At 37.2% G+C, this 26068-nt stretch overlaps 1 protein-coding gene across 14 annotated transcripts in view; it reads left to right on the top strand.

Moving 5' to 3' along the window:
* The window catches only part of nAChRalpha6 (nicotinic acetylcholine receptor alpha6), a 694673-nt gene that overhangs the window by 348374 nt on the left and 320231 nt on the right, over positions 1–26068 (top strand). The window lies entirely within an intron of this gene.

Here is a 26068-nt window from a genome sequence, read left to right as displayed (position 1 = left end):
ATTTAGGCAGCACTGATTTGCTTATAATTTAGGAAAGCTTGAAAAAATGTGGGTATCAATCCAGTAATGGTCGCTAGACCTTGTGCAACAAAAATTCGTTGATAATAAGTTAAATAAAATTGAAAGGGACACACGTTAAACACAACGCCTCTGATATTTAACCTCTAAAATTTTAAATGAACACTCTTACCCTTCATCGCGCCAGCTACTGTTAGCGGCATACGTAAGGGTAGGTTGAACTGGCCGGTCAATAAAGACATCACGTAGATGGAATCTATCCATAGTCTTATCAGAACGCGAACGAAAAACCCCCAATTAGGTACCAAGACTTATTCTTTCAGTATAACTGCGTCCTCTTTGCAAATACTTGAAGATTTCTTGTACCTAGCTTAATTCTTGCCTCATGATGTGGTAACTCTGCCACCCCTAGTAACTGCAGCCTTGCCCTCGCGGGCGCAGGACGCATACACAGAACGTGCTCAACCGTTTCTTCCTGCAGTTCACGTGATGTCAGAAGGCAGTGTGCCTAGTTAGAATGCCAATGTAAGATTTAAGTCTTTCCACTTAGGGAAGCAACTGGACAACTTTGTGAGTCTAATATCGTAGAATTTGCCCATGTTCTTAGAAATTTTTGCATACGCTTGCTTCTATCCATGCATTTCCTGCTTAACTGATCATATGCAACACCTGTCTTGCTTTAATTCCCCCCAAACGGATCGGAACGTTTACCATCGAATAACCGAGTACTGCACCCTCCTTTGTGAACTCATGGGCCTTTTCTTTACCTGATATCTTTTAATGACCGGTAACCTAATGGAGATGTGTGATCAGGACTTAGCGAAGTTTCTCCAATGCTTGCTTGTTCTCCAGGACGTGTCTTGATAAAGATCTGTGTGATATTATATATATATTTGTATATATATTGACGCCATTGCAACTTAAGCAAGCTTCCTTCAGAGTTTCTGACGCCTTCTTCACGGCAGTGATTTGGCAGCTTTTTTATAGCGTACCTAACGATTGATAATAGCTTTACGATAATAAATCGTGAACTATGTATCGATATACAGCGATAACTTTTTGATAATAAATCGACAAATTTATTTTCGACAATGAATAGATAACTTTTTATAAAATACCAATATATTTGCGAAAATAATCAATATATTTTAGACGACAAATCGATAACTTTTCGACAACATATCGACAGCTTTTTAACAACGATAACTTTACGAAAGCCAATCGATAAAAACGCTGATGGAAAAAACGAAAAACCCCTTGATAACCTTATATATCGATAGAAATTTTCAACATTTCGATAGCTCGTTTATACCGCGTCAATAAAACAACTATAAGAAACCGATAACTCGTCGATAAGAAATGGATAACACGCGCTAAGTTCATCGATAACAAACTAATAACATGCCGTCCGCTTTCTATTCCGAAGTTTTGGCTCCGGTTTTAATTTTGGTCTTTATGGTTTCGTTCATATTCTTCCACAATGTGTATTGACTACCGCTACGTTTATATTTCATGTTCCCCGAAACTGTTGGCATGGAGGTTTACACTACACAAACTCTATTGCACAGGTGATTAGTGGAGCTTGAGAGCGTTCTGACCTTACTTTGCACATCTATCTATAGATGAATAAATATAATTGTAAGTGGGAAGAAAAGAGAAATATGGCAAAGTCTTAACGATAGCAATGATGATGAAATAAGAAAGTAGCAATAAAAATCATGCCAATAACAAAAAAGTATTGCCACAAGTACAACACGAACAACTTCATATGAGTGTTGATGTTGAAAATGTTGCAGACAAAAGCGCTCATCGCATCGCCTGGCAAGAATAATTGCATTTTGTGGTAAGCTCAAAGTAGAATTCCGAACTCTTACCTATTATGTTCACGCGTGAGAAATATTTCTCAGGCAGCAGCAGAGATAAATTTCTTCTTCAAGAAAGTTTGTACATTCTAATATGTCCAATAGGAGCGCAATACCGCTTTAAAGTCATTTTAAGGTTTTGGGTTTCAGACGAGAAGTCGGTGAAGTATTTTTTGCTTTTTTTAACTGTTAAAAAGGCCTTTTAAACTCCCAGCACGCTGAGAAGAGCCTCGTTTTTATAGACCAAGAAACTCATAGCATTTGACGTAAAACTTTATAGCTTTATTGTTATTGAATCCCTATAGGGCATGTATATGTACGTGCTCAGGTGAGCCTGCACGTGGTTAAGTCCGTGCTACACTTCAAAGCACATTACTTCCGCCTAACTTAATTTAATTATAAAATACAGACAGTTGCTTTGTACTCGAAGAACGTGTAAAAACAAAACAAAACTGTTAGCTGCCACAGACGTTATCAGGATTTGGTTTTCTTATGAATCCCATTGACCAAAAGTAACAAAAAAGAAGATGTAGTCTCTTTTATTCAAGCGGAGGGGTGAACTCGTTGACTGCATGTAGATATATTACAATTTATTTTTCAGCAAATGGTCACCGTGGTATGGAGGTAGGTACGAAAGGTCGTAGGTTCAAGTCATGCCATTCAAATAGAAATAGATTGAAATCAAATAGTGAAAATAAGGTTCTTTCCTAATAACAAAACCATCAACAGAGCTATCATAACTGACAAATCTTCCACCATCCCACAACTCCCTGAATGTTGAGAAGGAATTACTCCTGACATGAACTCGGTATCTTTACCAAGGTCAAAAGGGTGAAATAACTGAACAGGAGACTAGCCAAGAACCGTGGTATGAGTTATATGCACCAAGATATCCATGATATGTACAAAGCTTCCAGCAGAGATAGAAAATAAACAGCTCTTGTGCAACAGGCGGAGATATTATCCCATACCTGACCACAACCATGAGAGACAGCCTAGCATTGGCCTATATTCAGTATATAGGGAATGTGGCTCTCAACTCAAAATTATAAAAGAAATACTGTTTTTTTATTAACTCGTACAAGCAAATCAAACCGGCATCCTTTTTGTTGGAAGCAATTGAAAAAATAGTAAGGTGAAATTAAATCGAGCAATATGTGATAAATGCTGCTTCATGTCGCCCAATATGTCTACGAACAGATATATCAAGACTTCCGGAACTCAGAATACTTCCGAGTACGGTAAGTAGCGCCTTTCTGGACATTAACGTAAAGGTATGTCGGACATTAGGAAAAGAACTAATCGGCCAATCAACGGATATAATTCCAGAAACTTGTTAAACCACAGCAGTCGACGTCATTGTGCAGCTAAGAACTACCAAGTTAAGTCCACAAGGAGTGGTTAAGTCATGACTCCGTTGAAGTGTTTTGTTACATAACCTCGTGCAACAATAGTCGGACAACGGCGTATACTGCCGTTGGCGTGTTGGAGAAAAACTTCTACATCTGTATAGGTCACTACAGACTTAAAAGGCACATACACGGGCTGAAGTTTCTATAGCAGACACGCTATCATTTATTCCACATAGTGGAAGAGACTGCAAAGCATATTCTCCAATCTCTTAAAAAAGCATAAATGTTATTAATTTCTTATTAATTTATGTGCTGTGACATAGAAGTGCAGTCTTCAAAACTCAATTTAAATTTATTCATAACCGAAAACAATTTCATTTTACACACCTCAATTGATTTGCCACTTGTTGCATTCATATGTCAACACCCATTCAAGTTAAAATTATTAAAAAAGTAAAAATATTCTACATTCTAATCAAGCACAATTTGTTTGAAAGTGCACTTGCCTATTGAATTTACACAACGTCAAAGGGCTTCAAAATTGCTGGCGCTTATTATAGGCCTTTAAGTGCAATGACTTACATACATAGACACAAGCATAGCAATATACATACACCAAAAATTTTCGTATACATATATTTTTCCCTAACATATATTACATTTTTGAAAGTAAGTATATCCTTTGGCAAAATAGCGTCACTACACTTGGCATGCATTTCCTGCAACACAACAAACAAACAAAAACCGTAGAAAAAGCAACATATTAAATTACAAACAACAATTCAACAAGTGCAAATATCATTGTTGTGGTCGTGGTGTTGAGGCCGTTACAACACTTGAGTATTTTGTAAAATTACTATATTACAGAGCGACAATCGTAAATGTTGTGAAAACAACAGCAACAAAAATATAACAACAAGTATGGATATATTAAACGTAAGTGCTTTCCGGCAAAGCAGCCAACATTGAAAACAATAACAAGAACAAAAAGTGATAAACATAATAGCTAAAATGCAACAGCGCATTAACACTTTTTCCACAGCTGTGTAGACAAGTAGCGCAAATAAGCACACACACAACCATAGAGATATTCATATACATACCTACACATATGTAAACTTGATTCCGTGACCATACATTGGCAAATGCATAAAATAACGCTGGCAATATATAAACAATTCGAAACAAATTTGTATATTAAAGGTATGCTATTGTTGTTTCTATTTTGATTGCTTTTTTATACATTGGAGGTATATTTTATACCCAGAAGTGTACACATATAATAGATAGAGCTAGACTAGATTGTGTGGCAGCAGTGCCTCAGTGGTGTACGCAAGGCCATCCCAAGCCATTATTGAGCGAGAAAAAGTTTGTTTCTTATAGCGTTTTCTTCTCTGAAATAAATTGTTGCCTAAGTAAATGGTAAAGTCTTAATAGTATTACTCCTACCCCAGAAAATTTTCAACATTTATAGTGCATACAAAGAACATTTCAACTCACCATATCCACTCATAACATAATGGAATTATAGAAGGTTGCGCATTGCGCATGTAAATATTAGTTCAGCTGTTTTTTATGAGCAATTATTACGTCATTTTCCTTTAGCTCTTGTTTTTTCTCTCTTTCTTTCATTCGCTTAAGTAAGCAACTCTTACGTAGATGCGCAGAACGAACCAATTTTGAACTCGTGAATGCGAAATCTATAACAGAGTATATGTGGAACTTAAGAGCCAATTGAGAGTTTCAGAGAGTTGCACTGCCACACCGCCATTTTATACAGGGTAAAAGTGTAACGCTTTTGCGTTGCGAGCAGGCAACAATTTTCACAAACGAACGAAATACCCCGTAAAGGCGTTGCCTGTTTTTTAGAATAGAACAACAACCCTTGTGCGGCATACAAAAAGCGTAACACTTTAGCCAGAAAAGAAAACGCTATTAGTTTAATGTTACGTAGAAATATCGCTACGTGTCACCTGCGTGAATTCAGTTATAAAGGTTCAAGTTTTGCTGCGGCCACCATGGCGTGGAAGTAGCATGCTCACCCACTAAGCTGAATGCTCTGGACTAAAAGCCTTAATCAAAAACGATCATATGTATTTAATTAGCGAGCTTTGCTCATATTGCTTTATACAATAGTTTTTGTTATTGATATTAGAGAAAAAGCGAGCAACGGGACATTCATATGGCTGAGTAGCTATAGGCATCGGTCTTTGCACTAGTGTGAATGTTGGAGACTCGAGTTCAATGCTCAGCTCCCGAAAAGCTAGCTGATGAAGAAGTGAAATTCAGAAACATGTCCTAGTAACCATCGCCCTTTATAAACTTTACAATTTTTCTCTAATATCAATAACTTAATCAAAAATTTTAAAAAAATATTTGCCAAGCGGGGTGTTCTTGCATAGACTCAGGAAGTATTTCTACCATGACCATACTCCCGCCAATTTGTAGGAAAAAACTTAAGTAGCACAACATAAATTGAAAAGGAAGCTCGGGTTAAATATCCGCGGATGTATATAGCCACATGTTATTTTTATTATTAAAAGTTCAGCTATAACAAGATGCTATTTAAATTGCGAACATAGAACGAGCCGCCAATTTATTCAGATCTGAACAATTTTCATAAATTACAAAAATATTCTTGTGCTTGAAAATGCCTCCCGTATGGGCTTTTGAGTATTGCAGACTTTAATTTAACTATGCAAAGTTACGTAGCTACAATTGCAGAAGATGGACTGCAAATTTTACAAAAAACTCTCACACATTCATGGCGCAAATGCACGTGTACTCAAATCCTCCTTACATGATTGCTTTCCTTCACGAATGAGAAAAAAACGCGAATACCCTGACTTTTTTAACTTTGAAAGCCTCGTAAGAGCCATTAAGTGAAATGGAAATGATACCTTTCCCGAGCATTGGAATATTTGCGGCGCCATGAAATATGCAATATTTTAACACCGTTCTTTGCACAAACAGAGGTAACCTTTTCAAAAATAAACTTCAGTTGCCCAGCAGAGTTCTAAAGTTTCAATTGTTATTGACCTCTGGAGCTTTACAGCTCGTGTTAAGAGATCCGCATGGCAACTGGAATCCTGGCATTCAGATGATATTAATGTTAAGATTGTTCTTTATGACCACGAACGAGTTCAGGCACTCTCCGACCTCGTTCAATTGCTCAATTTTGGAGCCCAGCGCTCTTCCACTACAAAATGACCTCGGTTTCGAAAACGACGCAATGCTCTGGTAGCCTTAATTTCAGTTGTTTTCATGTTAATTCTTCCATCCACCAATTCCTCTTTAGGGGGTATGCTGATTTCAGTCAGGCCCATTCACACAACATTTTCCATCTTTTCTCTATTGTCTAACATTTCACCGTATAATATATCCAGTGCAATGCCTTTGAATAGAGCTGCCAACAGTTTCCAATTGCCCACTGCGGCAGTCATTGCTTGCTGTGCCCCCTTTATTAAGTTTCCATCTCAGCTTGCGGCCGACGTGGTGTGGTGATAGCGTGCTCCGTTCCCCACACCGTAGGACCTGGGTTCAAGTCCACGCAAAGCAACATTAAGAAAAGGATGTTCTTCTATGCGGGTTCACAGTTAGGTTGAGTTTTTTGACAAATACGCAGAAGCCTTAAAAATCTGCCGATTGCAAATTCATCTCACTTGCAACTGCCGTTTGTAGTTGACATAAAAAATGTGGGTACCGTCCGGTCCATTTGTAGCAAAAATTGAAAAAAGGGCACGAGGCAAATTGGAGCATAAGCTCAGCCCAAACTCCTAGAAGGTGAATTCCGCCAAGCACTTGTTTATTTATTTATGTCAGTCTGCTACTAAAAATTAACAATTAAGTGGGACAATGCTCGCTGCCTTATGACTGGAAAGCATGTTTCCTTCCACTTCGCCACTCAGGCTTCGGCCGTGGTTCGATATGCAATCACAAGCGGCAGTCGCTAAGAACTTATACTGCCGTCCACAAATTTCGGTGATAACAATTCACTCACTCTCTTAAATTTCCCAAACAATATTCAATTTTCTCCGATTTTACTTTTTCCATTTTACGGCCTTTTTGCTATGGATGACAGTATCATGCACTTCCTATCACGTAGTATTATCTGGGTAAACTCTACCTTCTATTATAGATAGTATGAGGTGGTGTACATCGAGCCTGTCAGTATCTTCACAGTTCCTTTTTAGGCTCCTTCTCCTTTGGTATAAGTGCTCACTAGCTAAGGTAAAAATATTTTGTTCTTATTATCGACTTAATAAACGCCCCACTTTTCCATATAACACAACTCGTGGCTAAATTGCCGCTGTTTGTCGCTCCATGTTTAACTGTGTCCACATGTACATGACCGTTCTATTTTACCCTCCGCGGAGTACTCATCGTTTGCTCAAAGTTTGTTACCAAAAACTCCCATACTAAAAGCCTATAACGCCTCAATTACCGCAGTATCTGTGTGTATGTGGTTTAATTCAGCGAAGGTTTGTTGTATTTATACTAGGCCTTTGTTTGCCCGAATCTGTAATCCACCGAGTTGCAGGTCGTCGTTATGGAGCTGACGCTAGAAATTCGAATATTACTACTGGGTATAGAATATATAAAGCTTTCTTTAGTATATTTTGCTGTTGTTGGCATATGGGCAGTAATGATGTAGTGTTGTTATTGCTGAGGCAAGTTTGTTTTCTACTCATTTTGTTGCAGCTTATTGCTGCTGTTTTATCAAGTGTTTTTGTTATTAAATTTGTTGTTCTTTTTTTTATATTTTTCACATTCAACATTTTAACATATTTAATACATTTTAGTTTTTTTACTAAAAACACTTTTCTGCTTTTTCTTTTGCGTTTTTTCTTTTCATTCATTTATTTTATACATTATATTTTATTCCCCCATTTTACGTTGTGCCAAATGCCGTCGGCCTGCCAACTGCCTGCACTAACAATCGCTAATGCAGTTGTCTGTGTTGCTTTTGTATTTATTTTTTCTGTTGCATTTTTGTTAACAATTTTTATATTCATTTGTATCTATTTTTTCTTTGTTCCAGTGCTACTCGCTGTCTCTCAGCATTAGCAGCATTTACAAGTGTCGTCAGCAGTCATCTGTAGTTGTTGTTGCAGTTGTTGCCCTCGTCATGCATTTCATTTTATACACTTGACATATGTACTATAAAAAGAAATTATGCCCTTTGGCATTAGCTGTCCGTTTGTGTGTGTGCTTAGTTATATATACAAGCAATTATACAAATTTACATACATACATAAATATATTTTAACTGGTTTTCTTTTTGAGAGCATTTCTTTCTATGCGTCATCATTAAATATTTTTCCATATCGCACTTTGTTGTCTTACGTTGCCTGCTTTCCTGCCCCTTTGCACACATCCAAATTGTCACCCATGGCGTATGAGTAATAATTTTTTTTTTTAATATTGTGACGAATATTATCTTCACTAAGCGATTCTACCATCACTAAGCCGATACTAAGTAGCCACTCGTATGTCCGTAAAAAAATCAATCAATATGTACACACATACATACACGGCAGCAGAGAGATCCTCCCAGAAGCATGTTATCATCAGCCAACGTAGTACTCACATATACACACGCTTATAGCTACAAACTACAAATATACATGTATATGGTTGGTAACCAAGCATGAAGTTGACGAAATTACTAGACCTTAGGGGAAATGGGTGAATGAGGACACCGAGAGTATAAAAGCAGCGCAAGCTGAGGCATGACTAGGCAGTTTGATTTAAACACGCAATTAAAAAAAATAATAAATAAATGTAAGGCGCGATAACCTCCGAAGAGAACTAAGGTCGAGCTTCTCTTCCAATTTGCATCGTGTTCCTCTTGATTTTCCCTACAAATTGGCCGGACGGGACCTACATGTTTTATGCCGACTCCGAACGGCATCTGCAAGGCAGATGAGTTTTCACTGAGAGCTTTTCATGGCAGAAATACACCCGGAGCGCTTGCCAAACACTGGCGAGGGGCGACCCCGCTTAGAAAAATTTTCTTCTAATTTAAAAACCTTATTTCTAAAATTTTGATGTTGCTTTGCCCGGGGTGCGAACCCAGGGCATACGGTGTGGTAGGCGGAGTACGCTACCATCACACCACGGTGGCCGCCACCCAATTAGTTGTGAAGTAAAAGTTATTGTGAAGTACACTCAAAGTAGTCTTATAAAGACCATTTTACATTATTGAATATTGCAGTTATTTATTCAACAGTTTAGCGATTCGAACGCTAGCACAAGGTTTGGAATAAGGGAGATTTCACTAAATTCGCTACAATATTATTAATAGAATATTAGGTGTATAATAATAAGTTGAAGATTTACTCCAAAAAGTGGGCATCAGTTTAAACAAAAATAAAGTTTGTAGCTAAGTGGAAGAAAGCAGTAGAGCACGGTAAAAGAACAAGCATGTACTATCGCTTTGCCGACTTCCAAGCAGCTGTTGCTAGCGCCAAAAGAAGGTACATGTATGCTGATATGTCCGAATTTGAGTTCCCCGTAAGGCTCATACGGCCTTAACAAATTATAATAATAACCAAATTCAGCCCTGTAAGTATTGGAAGAAACCTCTCTAAGTTATTCGAAATCCAACCAGCTAGCATAAGGCATTCAATTGTTTGCGTAAGATGCTGCTATTGATATGATTTGCCGCGTGTTAGTCAATGAAACTTTATTTTGCGCTTAACGACGAGCTAGCGAATTATATGTAGTCGTTATAGCCTTAAATAAAGTTTCCAGATGTATTGGTCAGAATTATGGCCTCTATAGTACCTCCACAGAACTATATCCTTTGCGTGAGAACTGCCGAAATCTTTTGAAATATTCAACTACGACGCGTTACCGCAAGACATAGAAGGATTAAATACGTTCATCCGGTTTCAAAAGGTGGACCCTGGTTTGTTTAAGTGTTTTATATACTGACCGAGATGTTTTAAGCCGAACTGTCTGATTCTCCGAGTGTAAAACTCCCTTTATCCTTGAAGGGCTACCCACTTAAAGCTAACCGGGGACCGAATTTAAGTACTGACAAATCTTACTTTCAAACTTACATACTATGTAGAGATATTTGCGAACGTAACCGTGCCCGGTTAGAATTCGTGTCAAGTAAAAGTCGACCTTGCGGTATGGCCACTTCAGCAATGGGTTCAGTTCAAGAATGAGTTCCTTAGTCCACTTTCCTGCGATGCTGCTGCTTCAACGATGTTTCAAGCGCCGGATCTTCTTTTCACGTCTGTATGGCAACAGCATCTCTTCTCACCTCCGTTCCACTATCGTGGATTACTTTTCTTTCCTTAACGAGAAGATATATCGGGTTGGTTCCAGTAACGATAAAACCAGCATCCGCTGAGAATGTGCGGTAAGCAGAAGCCCGTTGAGTTGAACGCAAGGCTACTGCAAACAGCTTCTTTGCGCATGGCATTAGATCGCATGTGTTTGCCATTAATTTAATCAGATGCGCTTTTGTGTGCGCAGTCCTTTCGCAAGCTATCTTGATGTGCATTGAGAAGATGAGGTTGCTGTCTACTTAACAGAACAGTTTAGGAATGAAACATCTTGACCAGAAATAATTAAAGAAAATTTACTTAGGGTACCACTTCTGTTTTCTATTTTCCACATCTAGAAATTCCCTTTCCCGCCGATGACTGAACGATAATGACAACAGCTTCTGGCCCTCTCATAAATAAGCTATACCTTAAGACCAACGAGTATCTCCTCAGTTTTTTAAATTACCATTATTCCACAAACATGCAGCAACAATTGCATCTAAGGTTCATACCTACAACAAAACCTGAAGACTCTCGCTGGTAGCACTTAAGGCAAATACAAAGAAATGCTGCTAATTACTTATAACGTAATTTACCAACCGCTCAAATGAATCGGTATGGTCGTAGAGCTTAAAACAAACAAATTGGGCATCCTAACACATAACTGATTTATGCGAATACGCTACCCTGAAAAATAAGGGAACATCTCCATTGCAACTACGTAGTGACCAGGAACACAAAAATTCATTCCTTTGAACTAAAAGAGCAAAAGGAAACAGCCTTTTCAACAAACAGTCTATAAAACCTTACGCCGATTTATAACTTTCAATGAAGAAAACCAGACTTCACAGTTCACATATTGTGTGCAAGTTGCAGTCATTCAGAACTCTGCACATTAACCAGCCATTCATTTAAAGTTGTATTCTTCATAAATCCAAACCAAGGACGGAGACAAAAATTTGCTTATAGCAAAAGCTTACATATTCACAAATTAAGCCAAGGGTTACTTGGTTTACTGAAAATGGCAATTTACCATAGATGTCATTTTTTACCCAGCTATTTCTCCTCCGTTGCTTACCCTTCTTAAAGTCCACAACTCATGCCAACACCTTGAAAATATTTATGTGTAAAACTCTGCAACCACAAAAGTTTGTAAGACAGTCATAAAAGACAGCAATCATACATTCCGAACATTTAACACCTTAGCACCAGCAACAACAACGAAAGCCAAAATACAAAATAAAACCACAACCACAGTGAGCAAGTGAAAAAATGGCCATTCATAAGCCAAGCCAAGGCAAATCTAAGGGAAGAAAAAAAAATACCTTCATACCAGCAAATTCGCCTTTTCAAGGCAACAAACGCAAAAAGTGCACATACACATTTACAAGCACAAATTAAAAATTAATGTAAAATGCACGCAAAGGCAGGGAAGTTGCATTTGAAAATTGTTAAAAGGTGGCAACTCTAATAGGCTTAAAAGCAAAAAAAGATGCACGCCTACGAGTGAAAGATGCAACAGTTAAAAAGACATGGAGAGATGAGCCATGCTACGGTTGTATCGAAGGTACATACAGTGGCGGATAACAAAATGGCAGCGATACCCAAAATGAAACTAAGTAAAATAAGATACTCAAAATATTTAATAAAACAGAAAACAATGAAACTAAAATAAAATGAGATAAAATAAAATAAAACAAAATAAAAAAAAATTTAATTAAAAAATATAATATGCTCAAAAATAAAGAAAAAAATGAAATAAAGCAAAATTTAAAAATATGTTAAAAAAATAATCCAAATTAAAATACAAAAAAAATAACTAGCAAAATATGCTAAAAAATAACATAAAAAAAATTAAATAGATAAAATGAAATGAAATAAAATTAAATTAAATTTAAAAAATATAATAAATAAAAAAACCAAAATAAAACAAGTAAGGAAGGCTAAGTTCGGGTGTAACCGAACATTACATACTCAGTTGAGAGCTATGGTGACAACATAAGGGAAAATAACCATGTAGGAAAATGAACCGAGGGTAACCCTGGAATGTGTTTGTATGACATGTGTATCAAATGAATTTAAAGAGTATTTTATGAGGGAGTGGGCCATAGTTCTATAGGTGGACGCCATTTAGGGATATCGCCATAAAGGTGGATCAGGGGTGACTCTAGAATGTGTTTGTACAATATGGGTATCAAATGAAAGGTGTTAATGAGTATTTTAAAAGGACGTGGGCTTAGTTCTATAGGTGGACGCCTTTTCCAGATATCGCCATAAAGGTGGACCAGGGGTGACTCTAGAATGTGTTTGTACAATATGGGTATCAAATGAAAGGTGTTAATGAGTATTTTAAAAGGACGTGGGCTTAGTTCTATAGGTGGACGCCTTTTCCAGATATCGCCATAAAGGTGGACCAGGGCTGACTCTAGAATTTATTTGTGCGATATGTGTATCAAATGAAAGGTGTTAATGAGTATTTTAAAAGGACGTGGGCTTAGTTCTATAGGTGGACGCCTTTTCCAGATATCGCCATAAAGGTGGACCAGGGCTGACTCTAGAATTTATTTGTGCGATATGTGTATCAAATGAAAGGTGTTAATGAGTATTTTAAAAGGGAGTGGGCCTTAGTTCTATAGGTGGACGCCTTTTCGGTATATCGTTATAAAAGTGGACCAGGTTTGACTCTAGAATTCGTTTGTACAATATGGGTATCAAATGAAAGATGTTAATGAGTATTTTAAAAGGGGGTGGGCCTTAGTTCTATAGGTGGTCGCCTTTTCAAGATATCGCCATAAAGGTGGACCAGGGGTGACTCTAGAATTTTTTTGTACGATATGGGTATCAAATTAAAGGTATTAATGAGGGTTTTAAAAGGGAGTGGCCCTTAGTTGTATATGTGAAGGCGTTTTCGAGATATCGACCAAAATGTGGACCAGGGTGATCCAGAACATCATCTGTCGGGTACCGCTAATTTGTTTATATATGTAATACCACGAACAGTATTCCTTCCAAGATTCCAAGGGCTTTTGATATCGCCCTGCAGAACTTTTTCATTTTCTTCTACTTAATATGGTAGGTGTCACACCCATTTTACCAAGTTTTTTTCCAAAGTTATATTTCGTGTCAATAAACCAATCCAATTACCATGTTTCATCCCTTTTTTCGTATTTGGTATATAATTATGGCATTTTTTTCATTTTTTGTAATTTTCAATATCGAAAAAGTGGGCGTGGTCATAGTCGGATTTCGGCCATTTTTTACACCAATACAAGGTGAGTTCAGATAAGTACGTGAACCGAGTTTAGTAAAGATATATCGATTTTTTCTCAAGTTATCGTGTTAACGGCCGAGCGGAAGGGCAGACGGTCGACTGTGTATAAAAACTGGGCGTGGGTTCAACCGATTTCGCCCTTTTGCACAGAAAACAGTTATCGTCCTAGAATCTAAGCCTCTACCAAATTTCACAAGGATTGGTAAATTTTTGTTCGACTTATGGCATTAAAAGTATCCTAGACAAATTAAATGAAAAAGGGCGGAGCCACGCCCATTTTGAAATTTTTTTTTATTTTTGTATTTTGTTGCAACATATCATTATTGGAGTTGAATGTTGACATAATTTACTTATATACTGTAAACATATTAACTTTTCTTTTAAAATTTGAATTAAAAAAATTTTATTTTTAAAAAGTGGGCGTGATCGTTCTACGATTTTGCTAATTTTTATTAAGCAGACATATAGTAATAAGAGTAACGTTCCTGTCAAATTTCATCATGATATCTTCAACGACTGCGAAATTACAGCTTCCAAAACTTCTAAATTACCTTCTTTTAAAAGTGGGCGGTGCCACGCCCATTGTCCAACATTTTACTAGTTTTCTATTCTGCGTCATAAGTTCAACTCACGTACCAAGTTTCATCGCTTAATCCGTATTTGGTAATGAATTATCGCACTTTTTCGATTTTTCGAAATTTTCGATATCGAAAAAGTGGGCGTGGTTATTGTCCGATGTCGTTCATTTTGAATAGCGATCTGAAATGAGTATCCGGGAACCTACATACCAAATTTCATCAAGATATCTCCAAATTTACTCAAGTTATCGTGTTAACGGGCAGACGGACGGACGGACGGACATGGCTCAATCGAATTTTTTTTCGATACTGATGATTCTATATCTATCTCGATTCCTTTATACCTGTACAACCAACCGTTATCCAATCAAAGTTAATATACTCTATGAGCTCTGCTCAACTGAGTATAAACAAGTAAGGAAGGCTAAGTTCGGGTGTAACCGAACATAACATACTCAGTTGAGAGCTATGGAGACAAAATAAGGAAAATCAATCTGGGGTAACCCTGGAATGTGGTTGTATAACATGTGTATCAAATGAAAGGTATTAAAGAGTATTTTAAGAGAGAGTAGGCCATAGTTCTATGGATGAACGCCATTTAGGGATATCGCCATAAAGGTAGACCAGGGCTGACTCTAGAATTTGTTTGTACGATATGGGTATCAAATGAAAGGTGTTACTGAGCATTTTAAGAGGGAGTGGGCCTTAGGTCTATCGGTGGACGCCTTTTCGAGATGTCCCCATTAAGGTGGACCAGGGGTGATTCTATAATGTGTTTGTACGATATGGGTATCAAATGAAAGCTGTTAATGAGTATTTTGAAAAGGAGTGATCCTTAGTTCCATAGGTGGACGCCGTTTCGAGATATCGCCATAAAGGTGGACCAGGGGTGTCTCTAGAATGTGTTTGTACGATATGGGAATCAAATGAAAGGTGTTACTGAACATTTTAAGAGGGAGTGGGCATTAGGTCTATAGGTGGACGCCTTTTCGAGATATCGCCATTAGGGTGGGCCAGGGGTGACTCTAGAATGTTTGTACGGTATGGGTATCAAACGAAAAGTGTTACTGAGCATTTTAAGAGGGAGTGGGCATGAGGTCTATAGGTGGACGCCTTTTCGAGATATCGTCATTAGGGCGGGCCAGGGGTGACTCTAGAATGTGTTTGTACGATATGTGCATCAAACGAAAGGTGTTACTGAGCATTTTAAGAGGGAGTGGGCATTAGGTCTATAGGTGGACGCCCTTTCGAGATATCGCCATTAGGGTGGGCCAGGGTTGACTCTAGAATGTTTGTACGATATGGGTATCAAACGAAAGGTGTTACTGAGCATTTTAAGAGGGAGTGGGCATTAGGTCTATAGGTGGACGCCTTTTCGAGATATCGCCATTAGGGTGGGCCAGGGGTGACTCTAGAATGTGTTTGTACGATATGGGTATCAAATGAAAGGTGGTAAGGAGTATATTAAAAGGGAGTAATCCTTAGTTCTATAGGTGGACGCCTTTTCGAGATATCGCCATAAAGGTGGACCAAGGGTGACTCTAGAATGTTTGTACGATATGGGTATCAAACGAAAGGTGTTACTGAGCATTTTAAGAGGGAGTGGGCATTAGGTCTATAGGTGGACGCCTTTTCGAGATATCGCCATTAGGGTGGGCCAGGGTGACTCTAGAATGTGTTTGTACGATATGGGTATCAAATGAAAGGTGGTAATGAGTATTTTAAAAGGGAGTAATCCTTAGTTCTATAGGTGGACGCCTTTTTGAAATATCGCCATTAGGGTGGGCCAGGTGTGACTCTAGAATGTTTGTACGATATGGGTATCAAACGAAAGCTGTTACTGAGCATTTTAAGAGGGAGTGGGCATTAGGTCTATAGGTGGACGCCTTTTCGAGATATCGCCATTAGGGTGGGCCAGGGGTGACTCTAGAATGTTTGTACGATATGGGTATCAAACGAAAGGTGTTACTGAGCATTTTAAGACGGAGTGGACACTAGGTCTATAGGTGGACGCCTTTTCGAGATATCGCCATTAGGGTGGGCCAGGGGAGACTCTAGAATGTTTGTACGATATGGGTATCAAACGAAAGGTGTTACTGAGCATTTTAAGAGGGAGGGGGCATTAAGTCTATAGGTGGACGCCTTTTCGAGATATCGCCATTAGGGTGGGACAGGGGTGACTCTGGTATGTTTTTGTACGATATGGATATCAAATTAAAGGTATTAATGAGGGTTTTAAAAGCGAGTGGCCCTTAGATGTATATGTGAAGGCGTTCTCGCGATATCGACCAAAATGTGGACCAGGTGATCCAGAAAATCATCTGTCGGGTACTGCTAATTTATTTATATATGCAATACCACTAACAGTATTCCTGCCAACATTCCAAGGGCTGTTGATTTCGCCTTGTAGAACTTTTTCATTTTCTTCTACTTAATATGGTAGGTGTCACACCCATTTTACAAAGTTTTTTCCAAAGTTATATTTTGCGTCAATAAACCAATCCAGTTACCATGTTTCATCACTTTTTTCTTATTTGGTATAGAATTATGGCATTTTTTTCATTTTTCGTAATTTTCGATATCGATAAAGTGGGCGTGGTTATGGTCAGATTTCGCCCATTTTTTATACCAAGAAAAAGTGAGCTCAGGTAAGTACGTGGGCTGAGTTTAGTAAAGATATATCGGATTTTGCTCAAGTTATTGTGTTAATGGCCGAGCGGAAGGACAGACGGTGGACTGTGTATAAAAACTGGGCGTGGCTTCCACCGATTTCGCCCATTTTCACAGAGAACAGTTACCGTCATAGAGTCTATGCTCCTACCAAATTTGAGAAGGATTGGTAAATTTTTGTTCGACTTATGGCAATAAAAGTATTCTAGACAAACTAAATGAAAATGGGCGGAGCCACGCCCATTTTGAAATTTTCTTTTATTTTTGTATTTTGTTGCATCATATCATTACTGGAGTTGAATTTTGACTTAATTTACTTATATACAGTAAAGATATTAAATTTTTTGTTAAAATTTGAATTTAAAAAATTTTTTTTTAAAAAAGTGGACGTGTTCTTCATCCAATTTTGCAAATTTTTATTTAGCACATATAGAGTAATAGTAGTAACGTTCCTGCCAAATTTCGTCATGATATCTTCAACGGCTGCCAAATTACAGCTTGCAAAACTTTTAAATTACCTTCTTGTAAAAGTGGGCGGTGCCACGCCCATTGTCCAAAATCTTACTAGTTTTCTATTCTGCGTCATAACGTCAACCCATCTACCAAGTTTCGTCGCTTTATCTGTCTTTTGTAATGAGTTATCGCACTTTTTCCGTTATTCGAAATTTTCGATATCGAAAAAGTGGGCGTGGTTATAGTCCGATATCGTTCATTTTAAATAGCGATCTGAGATGAGTGCTCAGGAACCTACATACCAAATTTCATCAAGATACCTCAAAATTTACTCAAGTTATCGTGTTAACGGACGGACGGACGGACGGACATGGCTCAATCAAATTTTTTTTCGATCCTGATTATTTTGATATATGGAAGTCTATATCTATCTCGATTCCTTTATATATGTACAACCAACCGTTATCCAATCAAACTTAATATACTCTGTGAGCTCTGCTCAACTGAGTATAAAAAGGACGTGTGGCACTCGGAGACTGCCGCTTTAAAGCTATTGCATATTATCAACTTATGCAATTATAATATTTATACAAAATTTTGTTTTCTTTGATATTAATTCAAGTGTTGTCTTAAATTTTAACTTTAACTTTAACATTCACTTTAACTTTAACTTCCACTTTAACCTTAACTTTAACTTTAACTTTAACTTTAACTTCCACTTTAACCTTAACTTCAACTTTAACTTTAACATTCACTTTAACTTTAACTGTATGATAGAGATCCAATTTTATGTATTTGGCCTGTTGCTGACACCGAACCTTTTCGAAACTTTTTTGACATATATCCGTTACGGTTTTTTTGATTTAGTCGCCAAGCCCGCGATAAAATCTATGCAGTAGCTTAAAAAACAGCTTAATATAAAACAAAATAAAATAAAATATATTATGAGAGGTTACTTCTGACACGGAGGCCTGGTACATGAGGTAGCCTACAACTAACTTTTGTTACATCTCTTTGGTGTTAGTGAAGCATTTCCGCCATACGGCAACTGTATAATTGAAAAGTCTTCTATCTATCAGTTTCCCAGCATGGTCGTCTTCCTGTATGTAGCTCTAGCTTATCTTTGAACCCTGGAACATAATCTGTAAAAGCAAAGTAATAGTCGGCAAGCATAAGCGGCACTTCCAGGTTACTGGTACGTAGCTCTTCGTTGCTACAAAGTGGCTGCCGCCTTTTACGTTGGCCTACTTAATCGAAATTCCAAAGAATGATATACTAGTTTTGTTGCTATCTTTGCTACCATAGCTGTATTTGTGCGCTGTGTTATGTGCAACAATCATCAAATGTACACAGCTCGATCAGGCAAAAAAAGAACCAACCAGCCAACCAAGCGGCCAGCTCAAGCAGATGTTTTGTAAGTAAAAGCTGCTGTGTAAGTTGTTGTCCTTCAGAGGCAGCCACTTGGCCGCCAACTGTGTGATGCTCCTTTTGGTTTTTTTGTTTTTTTTTTACTCCAACGCCGCACCTCAACGAAGAAAGACATTAAAAAGGATTATTTGCGTTGGGCATTTTTAATAAGCTACACCAAAAGTATGAACAACATATATGCGGATGACATCAACGGTAAGAGCCGGAAAATTGAAAGGAAGGAACCTTAGCACGGAACAGTGTGGTTCTAGCGTTGGATGATGCAAGGATAAGCAAAACAGCAGCAAGCAGTGAAATAGGCAATGAGAAAAGTTTAACGAGTTAAGTTTAATGTGCAAAGCAAAGCAACGCCTCAGGACTTATTTATATGACTTCAGCAAATATGTGTGCACTTACAAAGTGAATGTAAAGTATTTGTTTGACTATGTATGTATGTATGTTTTGAGCGTGAAGTATCTTTGTTGGCGTAAATTTTGTTGCGCATGGGGTTAGCAAATTAGCTTAAGCACGTGTTGAATGTGTGTTGAATTTCTAAACTAAACCAAGGGAGCTCAGCTGAGCAAAATTAATGCAAGCAACAAAAGTTTTATAGAATTTTCGAGCTAATTTAAAAGCGCTATTGAAAGCAGGCTGCTTAGCCTTGCTGGTTTAAAATTTATGGCTAGAATGAGAAAGTTCAGTGTCTTTTGAAAGTAATGCAAAGTCTTAAATTTTTGTAGAGTCGTAATGTGAAGTAATCAACTTTTAAAAACGGTTTTTTTCCTGTTCCCTTCAAATTTGGTGACCTACATATTTTATACCGATTTTGAGCCTAGTAGTTGTCTTCCGGAATGGTGAATGAGACCCTGCAAACCACCGGCATGGCGAACAAGTGTTACGTAAATTTTTTAAAGTCATTTGATGTTGATTATTTGGTCACTTGTTTCGAGAATCTTTGGATAGTTAGACGATCACATTACCTCTACACCACTAGGTTCACGGCCTTAGAGCATAATGAGAGGAAAACGCGCGAAGGGCGTGAGTTCGAGAAGCTTTAAATACAGACTGATACGAGTGCTGCTCGAAAATTCTACGAGTAAAACGGGTGGAAGTTTGAAGGTTTGAAACAGGAAGCAAAATAAGGTTTGTTAGGACTTCAGGTTTACTCTAACCAACCCAAGCCACTTTTTACGAACTAATGGCAACTTATAAGACCAGATTTGGACCAAATAAATCAAGTACCATCATACTTTCATGATTCGCCAAATCCTGGCAAAAAAACCCGGACACCCCATCGCTTTGTCAACTTGCGTAAGGAGTTTCAAAGCAAGAAAGCTAGTTGCTTCTACAATTCCACGTCTGAAGTTCAATTCAATAGCGTCAGCTGTAAAAAATTTAATAGGAGCTCTACCAGCAATGAAAAAATCAATATACGCTGCAGACAGGGCTATCGGATGATTTTTGGTCCTTCTTGTGATACCTGCGACGCGTTTCGAAGGAAGTTTGCTAACAAGCTGTATGATCCATTAGTCAGACACTTACTTACGATATCGCATAAAAGGTCATGCTAAGCATGGTCCACAAAGATTCAATACTCGGCCTATACTTCGCAGCTGAGAAAAAAGTACTTCCGTTGACTTCTAAGAGAAACGGTTGGAGAAAAACGCCAAGTGTCTTTGGTCAAACCCTGTTGAAACTGCAAGTTTCCTTGCTTCCGTAAGAGGATATGGATGACTGTGTACGAGTGAGCCCACCTATTGGATGGAGCGAAGTACTGTGTCAAGAAGAAAGGGAATATAGTTTGCTAATGCCCCAGTTTCGGCTACAATTATGATTGTGGTTTAGAGTTCCACTTATGCTTTCTATGACTATTACGGCTGGGGCACAATTATTGTTACGGACCTGCACTGCTATGTTTTGGATTATGGGCTCGGTTACGTGCAGCACTATTTTTAAATAGTTTTATTTAGCTGGACTTGACAGGCCGACCGCACGGCTGCATGGCCGTTGTAACGAATTTTGTAATTGAAATTTAAGTAACTTCCCGATAAGCTACAAGCTTGAAACTTGGAATATAGTTCAAAACCCGATGGCAATGCAATAATAAGAAAAAATCGCCGGTAGGTGGCGCAAGGATCGAGATATTCAAAAAATCATTTTTGTGGGCCGACTTGGCTCATATTTGGAACTGAACCTTAATCAGGTTATGCTACGCGTCACATTTTTAGAAATTTCACCCGCCCTACCATTTTATTTAATTGTCTGATCAACGTCCTAGATTGATGAGTAGTGTAATGACTAGTATCTAGGACCTACCTAATTATTTTCTTACTTTTATTATTATTATTACTTCATCTAAGTATTGTTTTAAATAAAACTGTTAAATTAAAAATTTGTTTTTAAATTATTTTATTTCTATTTATCTCTCTCATAACCAACTCACGATGACAATTAGCGCTTAACAGAAAACCAGAGTGTTATATCATCTGATGGATCTCAAATAAATTTTGATCCTGCCCAGCTATTTTCACTTTCAGCAATATTAGTGGAAATACAAATATGTACATTAGGGTGGGTCAAATTTATTGTTGAAAACGCACAGCCAGTTTCTGAATCTATGGGCCATACTGAGTAATATTGTCCATGGGACCATAGGTCTGACATGAATTTCGAGCCTCCCTAATTTTGTTAGAAAATATTTTTTTTAGAAATTTGTATTATTATTTTTGTTATAAAAGAAATGTTGGGCTATTTAAAAATTGAATTCGCAATATGGAAAAGTAAAATATTCGTCGCTATAGGGCGCTTTCCTACTATTTTTCGCATTTTATCGCTTCTTTTTTAGGAAAATCGACGAATTTGTTGCAAAAATCGACGAATATTTTACTTTTCCATATTGCAAATTCAATTTTTAAATAGCCCAAAATATTTTCTAACAAAAATAATAATAATAATTTCTAAAAAAAAATATTTTATAACAAAATTTGGGATGTTCGAAGTTCAATTCAGACCCATGGTCCGATGGACAATATTACTCAGTATGACTCAGAAAATCAGAAACTGGATGTGCAACTGAAGTTTTTTCCCCACACAATTTGACCCGCCCTAATGTACATACATGCACACAAAATAAATGCAGCATATTTTAGTAATTATTATTAAAATAGGCAATTAATTTAAATGTTAATCAATAGCCCACAATAAATATATGTATGTATATGAGGACGTTCGCCTGAAATGAATTTTTTAATACATATTGCACAAATACACAGAAATCTACTTACGCTCATTTAACTACAAACATACATACCCAGCGATGTAATCAAATTTTTGTTAATGGCATAAGCGATAAGTAAGACATCAGTCAGTTAAATAAATTACTTTTAAGTAATGATGCAATCGCATCTTTAAATAATTATTGTTTAACGTAGCACGTGATTGACTTTAATTTTAAATTAAGCTTACACATACACACACATACAAACATAAATGGCTATCTTTCACAGGCGGCATACACTCTTCCATACTTTCGTCGTCCTGTGTTGCGGTTCAATGAATGAAATGCAAAAAGGTGATTAACTGACGACGCGCAGCCTATTTGAGTGATGGGCGGGACTGATTGGCTGTCGCGTTGACAGTTCGCACTCAGCAAAAATGATTACCAGTGGTCTAGTGAAATTGTATTTCCCATAAAACTCTATTGTAGACAAACAAATGTTCTTATCTTCTTTTGATATGCACAACAAGTGACGTTGATTACGGTGATATTCAAGTTGATGAATTATTATTTAACTGCGATGGATGTGAATGACCTAATTTTGCATATTTTTTAAATTTTTCGACAAATGCTTGTAATAAATATATATATAACGTCCAACTCGGGCAACAAACTGAAAGCATAAGTAGTTAAAATTACAAGCATTTTCCGAAAAATTTAAAAAATATGCAAAAATAGGCCAGTCACATCTATCTCATATATATATATTAGGGCGGGTCGATTTGTGGGGAGGCAAAAAGATCGCCCATTGCTCTGTGAAAATCATATTCTAGAGATCAAAATAAGAAACTTTGCCGAAGGAACCATGCCTCTAAAACGAATTCTGGTGTCCCCCAATTTGGGTCGAACTTTTGGGTAGGGGCAAATTTTGAAAAATTCTACTTTGACCCATTTAGAATGCTCCAATCGAGTCCAAATGTATGACCGACCCCCAGTAACTTTGTAGGCCCGACCCACCGATGCCAGTGGCACACTTTACATGAAAAAATCAGCACAAACATATCCATACCAACTGAAAAGAGGTGCACCACTGCGTATACGTAACATTTTATTATTACGTATAAACAAATAAAAAAAATTGCAAAATAATTTGAAATGTTTGTATGGTGAACCCCCAGGGGGGTTCCAGGGGGTGTGCCACTGGCATCGGTGGGTCGGGCCTCCAAAGTTAGTAGAGGTCGGTCATACATTTGGACTCGATTGGAGCACTATAAATGGGTCAAAGTGGGATTTTTCAAAATTTGCCCCTACCCAAAAGTTCGACCCAAATTGGGGCACACCAGAATTCGTTTTAGAGGTATGGTTCCTTCGGCAAAGTTTCTTACTTTGATCCCTAGAATACGATTTTCACAGAGCAATGAGCGATTTTTAAATCGACCTGCCCTAATATATATATATATATACCTCGCTATTCGAAACAGTATTAAGTTTGCCTTGTTTATTTGATTAAATAATCAGATTTGCATAGGCAGACAAAGACGAAGAAAACGGAAGAAAGTAGACAATTACCAACATAGGTTAAAAAGAATTCATGGGTTGAGACGAAGACAGTAAAATACACGAAGATTTGCTGTCTGAGTCAACAGACGGCCGGTGAAACCTGTTCTGAAAGACAAATACCCTAAACTCCCAGTTGATGAAAGCAAACTCCCCAGTCAGACGCGCGTGACTCCAGCTCAACTTCCTTCTTGATACTGTAATAGCTTAAAATCTAACTTATATAGAATCCACCACGACATACCTAATGTACGTGCTGCAATGCGAAACCAACGCCTCTAGCATCCCTATCTCATTTGTCTAATCCTGATGAAACTGCAGGTTTCCTGTAATTACCGTTACTAGATTATGAAGACAAACTCAAGGCTGTAAGACGGTCACCTTCTAGAGCGTTCCCGAAAACCCAAAACTCTAAGTGAGGATAGAAGCTCAAAAAACATAGAAATTTCATGTATGAGGAGATTGGGGTGGGAGAGGGAATGGGAGTGGTAGATGGAGAGGGAGGTGCAATGGGAGAGAAACCAGGAATGACAGTGTGAATGGGAATGTGAAATTTAGCGAAAGTAGCAGTGGTTCTGGGAGCAAAAATGGGATTGCGAGTGAAGGTGGGATTGGGTGGTAAAAGTAGAAGTAGAAGGCAGACAAATGGAATAAGTGGTATGCAAGTATGATAACAAAAATGGAAGTAGAGTAGAAGACGATAAGATAGATAGCGAAGGCGGGAAGTTAAGCTCAATTTTTAAATGAGGGTAAACCAATATTCAGGCAGAACAAAGTCTGTGGAATATTCTAGTACATAAAGATATATTACTCTTTTATATACTTTATTATTCATTTATTACTTTTCGTTTTTCAATTCAAAATTGATTGACAATATTTCTGCGAAAAGTCGCAGTCTCCATGCGCAACACAAATAATCGGGCCAACGTTTCCGTTGTCAACTCAGTGGCTCTCAATTTTGTAACAATTTCATTTTTTTCTGTCGTAACTGCATAGTAAACACGAACTTTTTACGCTTTGGTAGTATTTTTTTTAACCATATAAAAGCAACAAAAAGCTACAAAAATATAACAATTTGCACAACTTTGTATAATATTTTTTTGTATGCTCATGAACCAAAATATGTACTTTAACAAAATAAATATATTGTTTGCAGTTTTTTAGCGTCAGCAATGTAAATGTTTTATTTTTAATACTTGATTTCTTCAGTTGACATTGCTCATCCGCCCTGACATACAATACAGAAGAGCGTGTGCATGACAAGAGGCAAACTAAAACCCTTAAATGAAACATTTTTTTTCTGGGCTTCTCTTTGCCCGAGAGATATTGAATTTTTCATGGTATTTTTTATTTTTTTTTTTTTTATTTTTTTTTGGTTTTTTTTTTTTTTTTTTTTTTTTTTTTGAAAAATGCAAGGACCAAAAAAATCACCAAATTAAAAAGAAATGGCCTTGTGTCTGGCACTTGTGGTTTCTGATGAGAGCTGTCTCTATTTCTATGAAAATGAAGTAATTCATCAGATTTCTTTAGCGTTTCCTTTAGAACTGTTTTGGGTACCTTAAGGTGGTACGCTGCCACGCATTTACAGCAGCACACCAACAAAATCTTTGTACACTTGTTGGCTTTTGGGCCAATACGGTTTTACGCTATTGCGCTACTATGCATATACGCTTTTCTCTATTAAGATTACCGATATTTTATTTGATGAATTATCAGAAATTTTGAACTTATTATCGACTAGTTATCGAAAAAATATCGATATCTTACCAAAAGTAATCAATTTGTTTGGCGAAAAGTCATCGGAATGTAACTAATTCATTAACGACTACTTATCGAATATTTACAGATTTTCCTTCAAATAATTATCGATTTTTTCGAAAATTTAAGGATTTATTATTGAAAACTTTCTTGATTATTAATCGATAATCTATCAATATATTATCATAAAGCTACCAATTGCTTGTCAAAAATATATTGATTCTTTTCGAAAAGTTATTGTAACATTATCAAAAAGGTATCGATTTATTACCAAAAAGCTATAAATTTTTTATCGAAGTGTTACCACTCTGTACTAGATTTGTTATCGAATTTTTATTTGTTATCGAAGAGTTATTGATTTATTATCGTAAAGTTATCGGTTTTTTATCACAAAGTTATTGATTTGATATCGCAGTGATACCATTTTGTTCACAGTGTCTTTAACGATTTGTTATTGAAAACGATTTGTTATTGAAGACTCGTGGTTTTTGTACGAAACAGATACCGCTAAAGCTTCAGTATAAAATCGATGACGGTTCTATAGCCCGTTTATCAAAAGGCGATAATAAACCAATAACTCTTCGGTTGTTATCGATAAGAAGACGACAAAGTTGTTTTTGGAATTGCCGATACGAGTATTAC

This window comes from Eurosta solidaginis, chromosome 2 (assembly GCF_040869045.1).
Source record: "Eurosta solidaginis isolate ZX-2024a chromosome 2, ASM4086904v1, whole genome shotgun sequence".
Classification (NCBI taxonomy): domain Eukaryota; kingdom Metazoa; phylum Arthropoda; class Insecta; order Diptera; family Tephritidae; genus Eurosta; species Eurosta solidaginis.
The sequence above is the reverse complement of the archived record's forward strand: the minus strand, read 5'-3'. Positions and strand labels throughout refer to the sequence as shown.